This window comes from Pristiophorus japonicus, chromosome 17, assembly GCF_044704955.1.
Source record: "Pristiophorus japonicus isolate sPriJap1 chromosome 17, sPriJap1.hap1, whole genome shotgun sequence".
NCBI classification, from domain to species: domain Eukaryota; kingdom Metazoa; phylum Chordata; class Chondrichthyes; family Pristiophoridae; genus Pristiophorus; species Pristiophorus japonicus.
In genome coordinates, this window is record NC_091993.1 from 10,770,906 (window position 1) to 10,785,816 (window position 14,911).

The 14,911-nt window shown below is 45.6% G+C and overlaps 1 protein-coding gene across 3 annotated transcripts in view; it reads left to right on the plus strand.

Moving 5' to 3' along the window:
* Positions 1-223: 223 nt before the first annotated feature.
* cgnl1 (cingulin-like 1) overlaps positions 224-14,911 on the plus strand; it is a 168,672-nt gene continuing 153,984 nt past the window's right edge. For all 3 annotated transcript variants that reach the window (XM_070858356.1, XM_070858358.1, XM_070858357.1), the window contains exon 1: positions 224-308. The gene's annotated coding sequence lies outside the window, so the exon portion shown is untranslated. The remainder of the gene's footprint in view (positions 309-14,911) is intronic.

Consider the following 14,911-nt stretch of genomic DNA (forward strand, 5'->3'; position numbering starts at 1 on the left):
TTTTGCCCATTGCATTTGTGCTGCAGCTGCACCTGGAGCCCGGGGGAGGGAGGGCGAGTTCAGAGCCACCTGTCAATCACCCCGCCGCTCGCGCATCACCTCGCTCCCCGTTACTCGTGCGCGCGCCCACCCCGGCTCGTCCCCGGCCGCTCGCGCGCCCTGGGCATCGCGCCCTGTCACACGCGCGCGCGCGCGCGCCCCCTGTCACTCCAGTTTACAATATGGAAAGCGCCCTGCAGCTACTCTGACAATTGGGAGTGTGTGTGAGTGTGTGGGGGAGACACGCTGGGCACCTTCACCATCAGGAGGTGAGTTAGTTGGAGCAAAGTTAAGTTCCCATCCCCAAAATTACTTGTTTTTTTTTTGTTGTTGGTGGCATTAAATCTCAGAGCTGACTGGAGAAACTTGTCCCGGCCCGCCCGCCCGCTCGAGGGGAGGGGAGGGGAGGGGAGGGAGGCAGAGGTGGTTTATTTTCTCCCCCTTTCCCCTGTAACGTGCTGCAATTTGCATAACATTCGGCTCCGCAGACTCTCAGTCACCAGCCTGTGGGCACTTTAAATAACAGGCTTTGGGGCTTTGCTCTGGCACCAGTTCATCGACTTCAAACTTTTTGGTAAGTGGAGCTGCCGCTTTGCTTTTAAGGTAGTTTTAAAATTAAACAAAGACTTGCGGTACAGAGTGTTGACCAAGGTCACTGCTGACCGGACATTATGACAGCGGGTGCTGGAATATTCCATGGGTTAATAGGTTCAGTTTTATTTTCTCCCCAAAAAATCTTTGCTTGCTGTTGCCCAAGATTTTCTCCTCCTTTGTAGTGTCTTTTCCCCTATCTTTCAAGCTGCTAGTTTTGTCTATTGGACTAGTATTTTGGAAGGAATTCAAATCATTTCATGTTTTGCAAACAAGGACATTGTATTGAGAGAATCTGGACATATTTTCGCTGTCTTCACAGGCTGACAGATCCGGTGTCTTTTTGTAAAATTGACTTTTTATTCAGCATGCACCGATCCCAATTTAAATTTGAAACGCATAGCTTGACTACGAATCACAGCGTCACTAAAATGTGAAACGTCTTAATCCAAAATGTTAATTCTTGGGAGAAACAAAATATTCAAAACAACTGCGTAAGCAATCCTATTTTTAGATGTGGTTGATAAGTACAATAGAGTGCATTTAAAAATAATGCACCTGGAGGAATAAAAAAGTTCCCTTGAAAGGGGGATGTGTTGTAGTTTGCAGGTACAGTAGTTACAAGCCGGAATGACGCCCAGTGCTGAGAATTACAGTTACTGAATCCGGCGTGGGTAAGTTTGTTTTGGGGGGGAAACTCAACGCATTCTTCAACTTTACAGTATCTGAAAATGTTTCTGGGAAATGTCAAAATTAGAGTGGTGTTTTAATTATTAATAGTAGATTTAGGTTAAACTGACAGGTCTGTCACCCTAGATTTAGGTGAAACTGACGGGAGAGCTCTGATCTATACGCAGTGAGGAGCATATTCAAAAATGGTATCTTAGCAGGAGCTGAGCCAATACGATCCAAGGGAATCTTTGGATTGATCCCTGATCTGTGCTCTTTTAGCTGATTCCCACATTACAACAGTGATAACATTCCAAAAGTACTTCATTGGCTTTAAAGCACTTTGGGATGTCCTGAGGTTGTGAAAGACTTGGATTTATATAGCGCCTTTCATGACCACTGAACGTCTCAAAGCGCTTTACAGCCAAAGAAGTACTTTTGGAGTGTAGGAAATGCTACATAAGGTGCTATATAAATGTAAATCTTTCTTTGATCCCAGCTGACTTTGACACTACAACTAGCCTCAGTGCCCCTTGGTTAGAGAGGGGAAAGTTACCAGCTTTCCTGCTCCTGGTAACTATGCCATGACTCTTGATGGAAGTGCCTGTGGGTGTATGTCAGGTGAGGTCAGGATTGAGCTTTGTTGTACTGCCCCACAGAATAAAATAGGCTACTGAATTTCAAGGTTTACACAGGACAGGCAGCTACTTGGACAAGGGCCGAGAAGTTGGTAGCTGTAGAATTGTAGTGCAGCAAAAAGTCACCGTGCTCAGGAGAGAGCAGGAAGGGTGAAAATTAGGGAGTAAAGAGGGGGAAAAAAAGACCAGATCGTCTAAATTCACTATCTTGACCTTGGAGTTGTGTAGAGGAGTGCATACCTAAGAGGGAGTTGCAAGGCTGTAACACAATGTATAACCTCAGAAGATAGCTTGAGTAAAGCTTGAGCAGTTCATGAATGTCATCTGAACTCCCATGTGTGATTGTGGGTTTTTGTTTTGTACGATTTCTACCATATCTTGCAGCTGGACTGTTCCCGGGCCCATACTGCTGGTGAATTACAGCAACAGCCTTCCCTTATAGGAGTCATTCTAACAAGCTTGGAGTTAAAGCACATCTTTGGACCATTAGAGAAGGATCTTTCATTTGAATCTGCAGTATTCTGTGTCTAACTTATGTGGTTCAGCCGTGGCTCAGTGGGTAGCACTCTCGCCTCTGAATCAGAAGGTTGTGGGTTCAAGTCCCACTCCAGTGACTTGAGCACAAAAATCTGGGCTGACAGTCTAATACAGTACTGAGGGAGTCTTCGTCTTAGGAAGTCCCTTCCAGTCGAGGATGACTTGCTTCCACACTACTGAGTTCCCAAGTGACTGATGAGATCAATGCGGGATCTACAGTCTCTGTCACAGGTGAGGCAGGTTGTGGTTGAAGGGACGGGTGGGTTGTCGCTCCTTCCGCTGTTTACATTTGCGTGCTCCCGGCGAAAAGACTCGAGGTGTTTGCCGCTTTCCTAGATGCTTCTCCTTCGTCTTGGGGGGCCAGGGATTCCCAGGTGTCGGTGGGGATGTTGCACTTTTTCAAGGAGGCTTTGAGGGTCTTCTTGAAGCGTTTCCTCTGCCCACCTGGGACTCGCTTGCTGTGTCGGAACTCTGAGTAGAGCGCTTGTTTTGGGAGTTGAGTATCGGGCATGCAGACGATGTGGCCTGTCCATCGGAGCTGATCGAGCGTGATCAATGCTTCAGTGCTGGGGATGTTGGCCTGAGTGAGAACACTGACATTGGTGTGCTATCCCGCCAATTCATTTGCAGGATCTTGTGGAGGCAGCGTTGGTGGTATTTCTCTAGTGCTTTGTGGTGCCTGCTGTTCATAGTCCATGTCTCTGAAGCATATAGGAGGGCGGATATCACTACTGCTCTGTAGACCATGAGCTTGGTGCCGGGTTTGAGATCCTGGTCTTCAAAAACTCTCTTCCTCAGGTGACCGAAGGCTGCACTGACACACACAAGGCGGTGTTGGACTTCGTCATCGACGTCTGCCCTTGTTGACAGTCGGCTACCAAAGTATGGAAAGTGGTCCACATTGTCCAAGGCCTCATCATGCTGCACTTTTGGATGAGAAGTTAAATCGAGTCCCCGTCTATTCTTTCAGGTGAACGTAAAAGATTCTTGGCACTGTTTCGAAGAAGATCAGTGAAGTTATCCCCGGTGTCCTGGCCAATATTTATTCTTCAATCAACATAACAAAAACAGATTATCTGGTCGTTATCACATTGCTGTTTGTGGGAGCTTGCTGTGTGCAAATTGGCTGCCACGTTTCCTACATTACAACAGTGACTACACTTCAGAAGTACTTCATTGGCAATAAAGCACTTTGAAACGTCCTGTGGTCGTGAAAGGTATTATATAGAAGTAAGTCTTTCTGATTCGGGAGGGCATGATGCTGACATTGGGTCCTGTAAATAAAAAAAAATACTCTCCTCTGTACATTGATGGGACAAACCACTGTCGGACCCCTGAAATTTGGACCTCTGGTTGAGAACCACTGTCTTAGTTTAAATGATTGGATATTTCAAATCTTTGTAGTGCAAAAAATGACTTAGAATTATTAGGAGTAAACGGTCTTCAAAAACCTAATTATGTTTATGTTTATCAACATTAGTTTAACTATATTAAAGCCTGTCTGTAGTTTTATGGATAGAACTTATGCAATTATTGCCAAACAATTATATTTGTAAAGGGACAACCTCTAGTCTACAGTATTCCTAAAAAATAATGTTTTCCCTCTGTTAAAACTTATGATGAGTGAATATGTACCTGAACCAGTGTTTCTCCTTAACATGGATTTTTGCGTATGTAAGTAACTGTCAGCTTTGCTCAGTGGTAGTAAAACTCTCACCTGTAAGTCAATTGGAGGACTCTGTCCTTTCTGTCAGAATCTATCTTTAGCCTCACCCTCATCTACATGTTTCCCCTTCGGCACACATGGGATCAGCTTCGACATATATGCTGGTGATGCCCAAATCTACTTCTCCCCCACCTCTTTCAACCCCTCCACTGACTCTATACTGTCAGACTATTTATCCAACATCCAGCCTTGGATGATCTTCAATTTTCTCCGGTTAAACAGTGGGAAGATCAAAGTTATTGTCTTTGGCCCCATCTCAAACTCCGCACCCTAACCATTTGTTATGTTCAGAATAACTCCACAAGACTGTGTGCTGTAAGCTCAAACTGATGTGACCTGGTCTCTTTAATCAAACTCCAGAGTGAAGAATCAGCATGACAGACAACCTTTTATACTCGCTTGCACGAGGTGTGGTGACCCTTGGGTCTTCAACAGGTGCTCCGCCCCGGTGGCAAGTCTTGCACTATTATAAAGTTTACCTACATAACACCATTGATTCGGGTTGAGCCAGACTGCTTGTAACCTCAGCGTTTTGCTCAACCCTGAGTTGAGCCTCTCCCCCCATATCCTCTTAATCACAAAGACTGCCTATTTCCACCCATTTCTTGCCTCTGCCGCTGCCTTAGCCCATCTGCTGCTGAAACTCTCATCCATGTCCTTGTCACCTTCAGATTCAACCTTTCCAATGCTCTCCAGGCCGACTCCCACGTCCACATTCTGTAAACTTTAGCTCATCTAAAACTCTGATTCCCGCACTAAGCCCCATTCACCCATCACTCCTGTCCTTGCTGACCTACATTGGCTCCCAGTCCTCGAATGACTGCAATTTAAAATTCTCACCCTCGTGTTTCAATTCTTTAATGGCCTTGCCAATCCCTATCTCTCTCATCCTCCAGCCCTGCAATTTCCCCCCCCCCTCCCCCATTCCCCAGCACTCTCCATTCATAAAACTCTGACCTGTTGTATATCCCTCGCACCCCCTTTCATCTCCCCATTGGTGGCTGTGTCTTCAGCTGCCTAAGCCCATGCTCTGGAATTCCCTACCTAAACCCCTCCAATGTTCAACCACCTTCTTCTCCTTTAAGATCTTCCTTAAATCCACCTCTTTGACCAAGCTTTTGGCCACCCCGCCTAATACCGCCTTTGGCCCGGTGTCTATTCTTATCTGATTATGCCTCTGAAATGCCGTGGGACATTTATCTTTATTAAAAGTGCCGTATAAATACAAGTTGTTGTAGTGGGTTCCAGCCCCCCTGTAGGAGCCTGATCACATGATTTAGGTTGACACTTTAGGGCAATACTGAGGCAGTGCTGCATTGTTGGAGATGCTATCTTTTAGATGAACCAAGATCTCGTGCACTTCAGAAAGACGCAAAAGATTGCATGGCATTATGCAAAGGAGAGCTCTCCTGGTGTCTTATCCAAAATTTATCCCTCAACAAATATTCATCTCATTGCTGTGCACAAACTGACTGAAGTGTTTGCCTACAAAGGTAGGCAACGGTAACTACATTTCAAAACAAGTAACTGATTGTAAAGCATTGTGGGATTATTGAGGACATGACGGGAGCTGTAATAATATTACAGCTATAATATTACAGGTATAATACACGCTAAATACACTTGCAGATAGCGCTAGAAGAAAGACTTGCATTTATATAGCGCCTTTCACGACCACCAGACGTTCCAAAATGCTTTACAGCCAATGAAGTACCTTTTGGCAGTGTAGTCACTGTTGTAATGTAGAAAACGCGGCAGCCAATTTGCGCACAGTAAGCTCCCGCAAACGGCAATATGATAATGACCAGATAATCTGCGTTTTAGCTAACAGAGTCCATTATACATGGTACTGAATTCGGTCATTAGTATCAGTCCACCTCCATGTATACTACATTACCATGCTCATTTACATAAAAGCATTTTTAAACCAGCTTCCTGAACTTAACCATATGCAGGACATCGGGTGCAAAGTTAAAGCAACAGGCAAAAGTCAATATAATGAACTAGTACCCAGTCCTACAGAAAAATCCTGTACATCTGTCACCATGGCTACAAGTACATAGCATGAATATATAATAACAACTGAATCTAGGTGAAATCCTTGATACTCAACATTTTACTGATATTCTCATGTGAAGCCAGAGAAAACGTCTGGGGGAGGGCCGGGTTAAAGGAGAGTTGTCACTTCAATAAACATACTGTAGTTAATAAAAGCAGAAAATGCTGGAGATCTCAGTGGGTCAGGCAGCATCTGTGGAGAGAAACAGAGTTAAAGTTTTAGGTCTGTGACCCTTCGTCAGAACTGGAAAAGTTTGAGATGTAACAGGTTCTTAAGGCAGTGCAGGGGCAGTGAAAAGGGGAGGGGAGGAGAGGAGAGGAAAGAACAAAAGGGAAGGTTTGTGACAGGGTGGAAGGCAGAACAGATTTAAGAGACAAAAGGGATGATGTGCAAAAATGAGATGGTAATGGAACAAGTTAAGAAACTAGATGGGGTGAGGGGGAGAGAGAGAGGCCGGGGGTGAGGGAGAGAGAGAGGCCGGGGGCGGGAGAGAGAGAGAGGCCGGGGGCGAGAGTGTTATGTATGTAATAACTCGATAGACTGAATACTGTAAACTAACACAGGTACAAACCTGGCTCTGCTTTATTAGGGCCCAAAGTGATTACATTACATGATGGCTTGCCTTTTATACCTGGGCCGCGTACACATGCGTACAGTCCAATGACCTCCGACAGTGGCGCCACCTGGTGGCTAGTAACCCCAAGCATACATACATGACCATATCCCCCCTTTTAGATACTAGTAACAGTCTTTTTACAAATTGAGACTTCGGGGCTTTCCGCTCCCGAGTTGATCGTCTCAGTTCACCTCCAGCCCTGGGCGAGCGTTCTGCGTCTGTTATGACTGGGGGCTGGGTAGCCGATCTGATGGGAATGGCAATGACTATGTCAGGGATTGAAAGTCCAGATTCATTGATGACAGCGGAGTCCTCTGATGACTGAGGGTAGGTTGGTTGGTCACTGATTGTGTCTTCCTCAGACTGTTCCGGTTCATCCATGTGCCGCAGCTTTATCTGATCAACATGTTTCCTGCATGTTTGCCCATACTTGAGCTTGACGATAAGCACTCTGTTACCCTCCTTGGTCATAACAGTACCGACGATCCACTAGGGACCTTGACCATAATTTAGTACATACACAGGATCGTTAACAGAAATGTCGCGTGGCACAGCAGCGTGATCATGATACCACTGCTGACGTCTGTATTCAACATGATCGTTCAAGTCAGGGTGGACAAGAGAGAGCTTAGTCTTGAGACCTTTCTTCATCAATAGTTCAGCAGGGGAGACCCTAGTAAGCGTGTGGGGTCTTGTCCTGTAACTAAGCAATATGCATGACAAGCGAGTCTGCAGTGAGCCTTGAGTTACACGTTTCATACTCTGCTTGATGGTTTGGACAGCACGCTCTGCTTGACCACTAGATGCGGGTTTGAATGGTGCTGACCTCGCATGTTTGATACCATTGAGTTTCATGAACTCTTGAAACTCCATACTGGTGAAGCAAGATCCGTTGTCGCTTACAACGATGCCAGGCAGTCCATGCCTAGCAAACATGACACGAAGGCTCTCAATGGTAGCTGTGGATGTACTGGATGACATGATTATACACACTTTATCCACTTGAAATATGCATCCTCCACAACTAAAAACATCTTTCTCAGGAAGGGACCTGCAAAGTCGATGTGGATCCTGGACCATGGTTTAGATGACCATGACCACAGACTCAGCGGCGATTCCGCTGGTGCTTTACTTAGCTGCATGCAAGTGTTGCACTGATACACACATGATTCCAGATCGAGAGTCAATTCCAGGCCACCATACATGAGCCCTGGCAGTGGCTTTCATCATGACAGTACCGGGGTTAGTGCTATGTAGATCATGTACAAACTTCTGTCTGCCTTTCTTAGGCATGACAACACGATTACCCAACAGTAAACAATCTAACTGAATGGATAGTTCGTCTTTGCACCGGTTGTAAGGTTTGGTCTCATCACCCATTTGCTTGGGTATGGCAGACCAATCACCACTAAGGACACAATGTTTCACAACCGATAATATCGGGTCCTGGCTGGTCCAGGTCTTAACTTGTTGAGCCGTGACAGGGGTTCCTTCACTTTTAAAAGCATCCATAACTAACAGTAGGTCTGCAGGTTGTGGCATCTCCACCTTCGGTGTGGGCAAAGGCAGATAGCTCAGTACATCGGCACAATTCTCGGTGCCAGGTCTATGGCGAATGGCATAATCATAGGCAGATAATGTCAGCGCCCACCTCTGGATGCGGGACGATGCATTGGTATTGATACCTTTGTTTTCTGAAAACAAATGAAATGAGTGGCTTGTGATCTGTTTCCAATTTAAACCGAAGACCAAACAGGTACTGATGCATCTTTTTAACCCCATACACACAGGCGAATGCTTTGTTTTCTACCATGCTGTTGGCTCTTTCCGCCTTTGACAAACTTTTAGAAGCATACGCAACCGGTTGAAGTTTACACGACTCATTAGCTTGTTGGAGCACGCAACCGACTCCATATGATGAAGCATCACAGGCTAATATTAGATGCTTGCACAGATCATAATGTAGCAGCAGCTTGTTAGAGCAAAGCAGATTAGTAGCTTTCTCAAAAGCTCTATCTTGAGACGCACCCCAAACCCAGTTGTTGCCTTTTCTTAGCAGCAAGTGCAGTGGCTCTAATAAAGTGTTCAATCTAGGTAGGAAATTACCAAAGTAGTTGAGTAGATCAAGGAATGAATGCAGCTCAATCACATTCTGAGGCTTGGCAGCATTTTTGATGGCCTTGGTTTTCGTATCCATAGGCCTGATGCCATTAGCAGCAATTTTCTTCCTCAGGAATTCGACTTTCGGTGCCATGAAGACCCACTTCAAACATTTCAGCCTGAGTCCCACTTTGTCCAGACGATATAGAACCTCTTCCAGGTTGTTCAGATGTTCGGCGGTGTCACGCTCTGTGACCAGGATGTCATCTTGGAACACGACAGTTCTAGGGACGGACTTAGTAGACTCTTCATGTTCCTCTGAAATATGGCTGCAGCCGAGCGAATTCCGAAAGGACACCTGTTTTAGATTAAGAGTCCTTTATGAGTGTTGATGCACATAAATTTCTTCGACGTCTCGACCAGTTCATGTGTCATGTAGGCCGACGTCAGATCCAGTTTAGCGAACGACTTCCCTCCGGCTAGAGTTGCAAACAGGTCATCAGCCTTCGGTAACAGGTATTGATCCTGTTTCAAAACTCAGTTGACCGTAACCTTGTAGTCTCCACAAATCATGACAGTGCCATCACTGTTCAACACAGGAACAATGGGGCTGGCCCAGTCATTAAATTCGACTGGTGATATGACCCCTTCATGCTGGAGTCTGTCCAATTTGATTTCGACCACCTCCCTCATCATGTATGGAACCGCCCGAGCTTTATGATGGACGGGTCTTGCATCCGAGTCCACATTGATCTGCACCTTGGCTCCCGTGAAATTGGCGATGACTGGTTCAAACAGCGAGGGGAACATGCTCAGCACTTCAGCACATGGAGTATCATCCTCCGACGACAATGCTTTGATATCATTCCAATTTCATTTGAATTTTTCTAGCCAATTCCTGCCAAACAGCGTTGGACCATTGCCTGGAACAATCCATAACAGTAAATCATGAACCGCACCATCATACGACACCCTGATTACTGCACTGCCAATCACTATTATGAGTTCTTTAGTGTACGTACGCAACTTGGCATTAACTGGACTCAGCTTAGGCCTCACAGCCTTAGTATCCCACAGCTTGTCGAATGTCCTCTGGCTCATTATTGATTGACTTGCACCCGTGTCCAATTCTATCGGTACTGGCACACCGTTAAGTTTCACATTAATCATTATCGGTTGGCTCTTTGTTAGGAACGACTACAGACCATACACTTTCTCCTCTGGTATCTCTGATTGCATATCCTGATCCACGCTATACTGGTCATCATCCTCCATGTGGTGTGTTGCAGCACGCTTGCTCAGTTCGGACACGTGCACTGGATATGGCCAGCCAGTCTCGAACAGCCTTTACAAATGTACTGTTTAAACCAACACAGATGAGGCCGATGATTGCCCCCACAGTGCAATCGGATTCATTACCGTTGGCGGACTTTGGGCAGTCACAAGTTTCGCATATGCAGTTGAGTAGGCCCTGCCATATGCAGCTCTGCCAAATGACGATACGATCTTGTTTACAGTACTTGCTGACTTCCGATTTTTCGATTATATCTGCTTTACGTTTTTGTCCGTCATCATGCATGCCTGGGCAATCATGGTGGCCTTGCTCAAGTCCAGCGTCTCCGCTGCCAGTAGCTTGCGCAGGATCACCTCGTGGTTGCCGATTACAAAGAAGTCCTGCGACATGTCTCCCAACGTGTTTTCAAACTTACATGGTCCAGCTAGACGTCTTAGGTTGGCAATGAATTCCGACACGTCCTGACCCTCAGAACGAACGTGCATGTAGAATTGATATCGTGAGATGATGCCGCCTTCTGTTTTGAGATGGTCACATACCAGAGCATACAATTCCTCATCGTCCTTGTCCGTTGGACTTGCAGGCGAGAGAAGATTCTTTGAGTCCATAGATTTTTGGACCACAAACTGTGAGGAAGACCGCCCTGCGCCTAACTGCGTCAGTGGGTTCCTCCATTTTGTTGGCTACAAAGTACTGATCCAGGCGAGCTACAAGATCTGTCCAGTCCTCTCCCTCCACGTATCTCTCCAGAATTCCAATTGTGCTCATTTTTGCATGCGAAGGTTCTTAAGTTACCTTGTCGCCAAATGTTATGTATGTAATAACTCGATAGACTGAATACTGTAAACTAACACAGGTACAAACCTGGCTCTGCTTTATTAGGGTCCAAAGTGATTACATTACATGATGGCTTGTCTTTTATACCTGGGCTGCACACACGTGCGTACAGCCCAATGACCTCTGACAGTGGTGCCAACTGGTGGCTAGTAACCCCAAGCATACGTACATGACAGAGAGAGAGAGAGGCGGGGCGAGAGAGAGGCTGGGGGGCCGAGAGAGGCTGGGGGGCGGGGGGGGGGGGAGACTGCGAGAGACTGGGGGGGGAGACACGGGTGGGGGGGGGTGATCGGAGGGGAGAGAGGGAACTCGGGTAAGACTGATCATGTTCTTCCAACCCCCTACAAGGGACATCGTTGGAGTGGATGATATCCAGAAGTCACGATACTCATTATTCACTTCATACCCAATAAACCTGTTAACAATCCATACACAATGCCTGCCCCATTTATGGTGGGGTTGGGATGGGGGGGGTGAAGGATGCACTTGACTGTGGTATGGGACTTCGGCTGGGGGGAAGCATGCACTTGCGCTGGGGTACAGGACTTTGGCTCGGGAAGGAATGTACTTGGACTGGGGTAAGGCACTTCAAGCTGGCCCTTGCTGTCTTCTGGGGAGCTCTGTCCTCTGTCACTTCAGGAAGTCAAAATGGATCGAGTTACAATTTGCAAAGTCAGTGAAACGTTGGGATGGGTGATTCCAGTTACACATTCCTGTGAAACTTCAGGGTGTGGCTTATCCTCCAAGGGGACTAATCATAGACAAAGGGTGGAGCATGGTGGCCATTTTTGCAGTACAAATAAGCACATCCAAAAAAATAGGGGCGGAGGTTATGGTGTGAAATTGTTTCTGTTTTTATTTCAGATTCCAGTATCCGCAGTATTTTGCTTTTGTAATATTGTAGTTTGGTGGGCACTAGATTTCCTGTCTTAACTATTGGAAAAGTTTTCAAGTGTTTGAAGTCAAAAATGGAAATTCTATTTTTAAATTTTACTTTGCATCATCTTGGCCGTTAATAAATATTGGTTTAATCCAGTTAAGACTGGATTTTTATTTTAAACAATACATGAGTTCCCACTTTGAACATTAGTCAGGGGTCTGAATTTCACAGCTGACTGTTCGGTAAACAATATGCCTTTGTGTTCCTTCACAGGTGTTTTCTCGCATTTAAAATTGAACAGATTCTTCGATTCAAATAACTTAAAAACAAAATTATTTGGCAGCTTTTGTGGAGTTGGGACTTTCCGCTTTTTAATAATCCCTTTCCCGAAGGGAACCCCCTTACAGGATTTAGGTTGGCAAACTGCTTTTTGGTGTATCCTTCATTCTTGACATGTGAGCTTGGACTGTGATTGTCAGTGGGCTACTGGTTTGTGGCAACTATCACTGCAGAGCTGTTCCTGACCTGGTCTTGCACCACCATATGATTAAAAAGAGATTGCTGGATAGATGTTAAGAATAGGAATCCTGGCTGTGGTGCTTTTTCCTCTTCCGTAGTCTGGGGATACTGAAGCTCCTTGGTAGCTAGCTGTGAGTCATCAACTTGGAGGAAATAGGGGATCACACCTATGGTCACACAGTATACCTACTCTTTTTCTGTTGATTTTTTTTTTAACACTTATAAATCCTTAAGGCAGGACTTGCTGCTGCAGGTTATTGGAGCAATGTTACTGACAGTCAGAGAATGATCTTTGAACTGTTGGAAGCAGTTAGAGACTGTTGTAGGATTCCCAATGATTTTTTTTACCTCTTGTAGTGTATGCACCTGTGAGTATGCTCACAGGTTTGTTCAGCTGTTGAGTTGGGAGTTGCTTAGCCACTAAAACCCCAGCCAGCTGGGTTTGGGAGATCCACCATGCATGTTTAGGTTTTTACATTCTTTGTGTCATCATCATCATAGGCAGTCCCTCGGAATCGAGGATGACTTGCTTCCAGTCTTAAAATGAGTCCTTAGATGAGACTAGAGGTGCTCAGCGCCCTCCTGGATGCACTTCCTCCACTTAGGGCAGTCTTTGGCCAGGGACTCCAATACGAGAACCACAGTCCCTGTCACAGATGGGACAGATGGTCGTTGAGGGAAGGGGTGGGTGGGACTGATTTGCCGCACGCTCTTTCCGCTGCCTGCGCTTGATTTCTGCATACTCTCGGCGATGAGACTTGAGGTGCTCAGCGCCCTCCTGGATGCACTTCCTCCACTTAGGGCAATCTTTGACCAGGGACTCCCAGGTGTCGGTGGGGATGTTGCACTTTATCAGGGAGGCTTTGAAGGTGTCCCTTGTAACGTTTCCTCTGCCCAACTTTGGCTCATTTGCCGTGAAGGAGTTCCGAATAGAGCGCTTGCTTTGGGAGTCTCGTGTCTGGGGATGTTGGCCTGGTCGAGGACGCTAATGTTGGTGTGTCTGTCCTCCCAAGGGATTTGTAGGATCTTGCGGAGACATCGTTGGTGGTATTTCTCCAGCGACTTGAGGTGTGTACTGTACTTGGTCCATGTTTCTGAGCCATACAGGGTGCGGGTATTACTACAGCCCTGTAGACCATGAGCTTGGTGGCAGATTTGAGGGCCTGGTCTTCGAACACTCTTTTCTTCAGGCAGCCAAAGGCTGCACTGGCGCACTGGAGGTGGTGTGGCAAGTTGCTGAAAGTGCGAGCTGATAATGACGCAGCGAGGGAATCGGGGCATCTGGGACCTGAGTGAACAGGGCAAGCAACTATCAAATCAGGTACAGAAAGAGAAATAAAGAGAGGGACAGAAAGATTGGATCAAGAGAGAGAAAAAGTGACATAACGGAAAAGTAAAAAAAAAAATCTTTAATTTTAAATTTTACATTTTTAATATCGCCAACAACAATTAAAAGCTAAAGAAATGAGACGCCACACTTACAATATTTAATTCTCAGTGCCAGAGAGGTTGTTTGGCAGTTTTAACACTAATCGTTAAAAGTGTACTTCTGACTAAAATGGACAAGACTTGGCTTTCTGTGGTGAGTTTAATTCATATCTACTGTGCAAATCGAGCAAATTCAAGCCATTTAATGTATTTCAATGGTGAGCCAGACAATGTTATGTCCTTTTCGCAAAGCTAACGGTGGAGCGGTGCAACTCAGACAGCAACATTTGGATTTTTAAGTTTAACTGCCTGCCCCTTGCCTAAAATTGCTGTTCCATTTACGTGTTATTGATGGCGATCACCCTTAGCCTCACTGTTACTTCGCCAGGAGAATCTGGGTCATTTTATATGTTGTGGGTCTGAGTATAAATATCAGGAAAGGTTTTGGCACTAATTTACAAAATTATGTTGTCCAACACAAGATTAAAATTATTTGGTTCCATAGATCTTTTGTGCTGAAAGAAATAGTTGGAAATGGTCAGCCTATTTGACAGGCAGAACAATAGGAATCTTCCACCAGATTATTTTATGCTTTTATCATTTAAGATTTTTGCAAAGCTGGTTTCTAAGTGACAAAAGGTCAGCAGTGATGGCTGTTATGATTTGGACATGCTGCAGATACTCTCACACCCAGCTCAATAGCTCCTTTCCACAGATTCTTATGAACTTGAAGCATGATTTTTGCACAAACTAATCTGGGATAGCAGGTTACAGGATGAATCATAGGCGGTCCCTCAAACGAGGATGACTTGCTTCCACATGAGTTCACAGATGTTTCAATGAAGGACCTGATATTCCAGTCCTAAACTCCAGTTGAAGAGGTGAAAAATGCCTGTGTGTGGATTTTTTTAACATGTGGTGACCGTTGCACATCAGCCACCACACGGGTTTGACAGAGCTAGGCCTTTATCTAGTGGC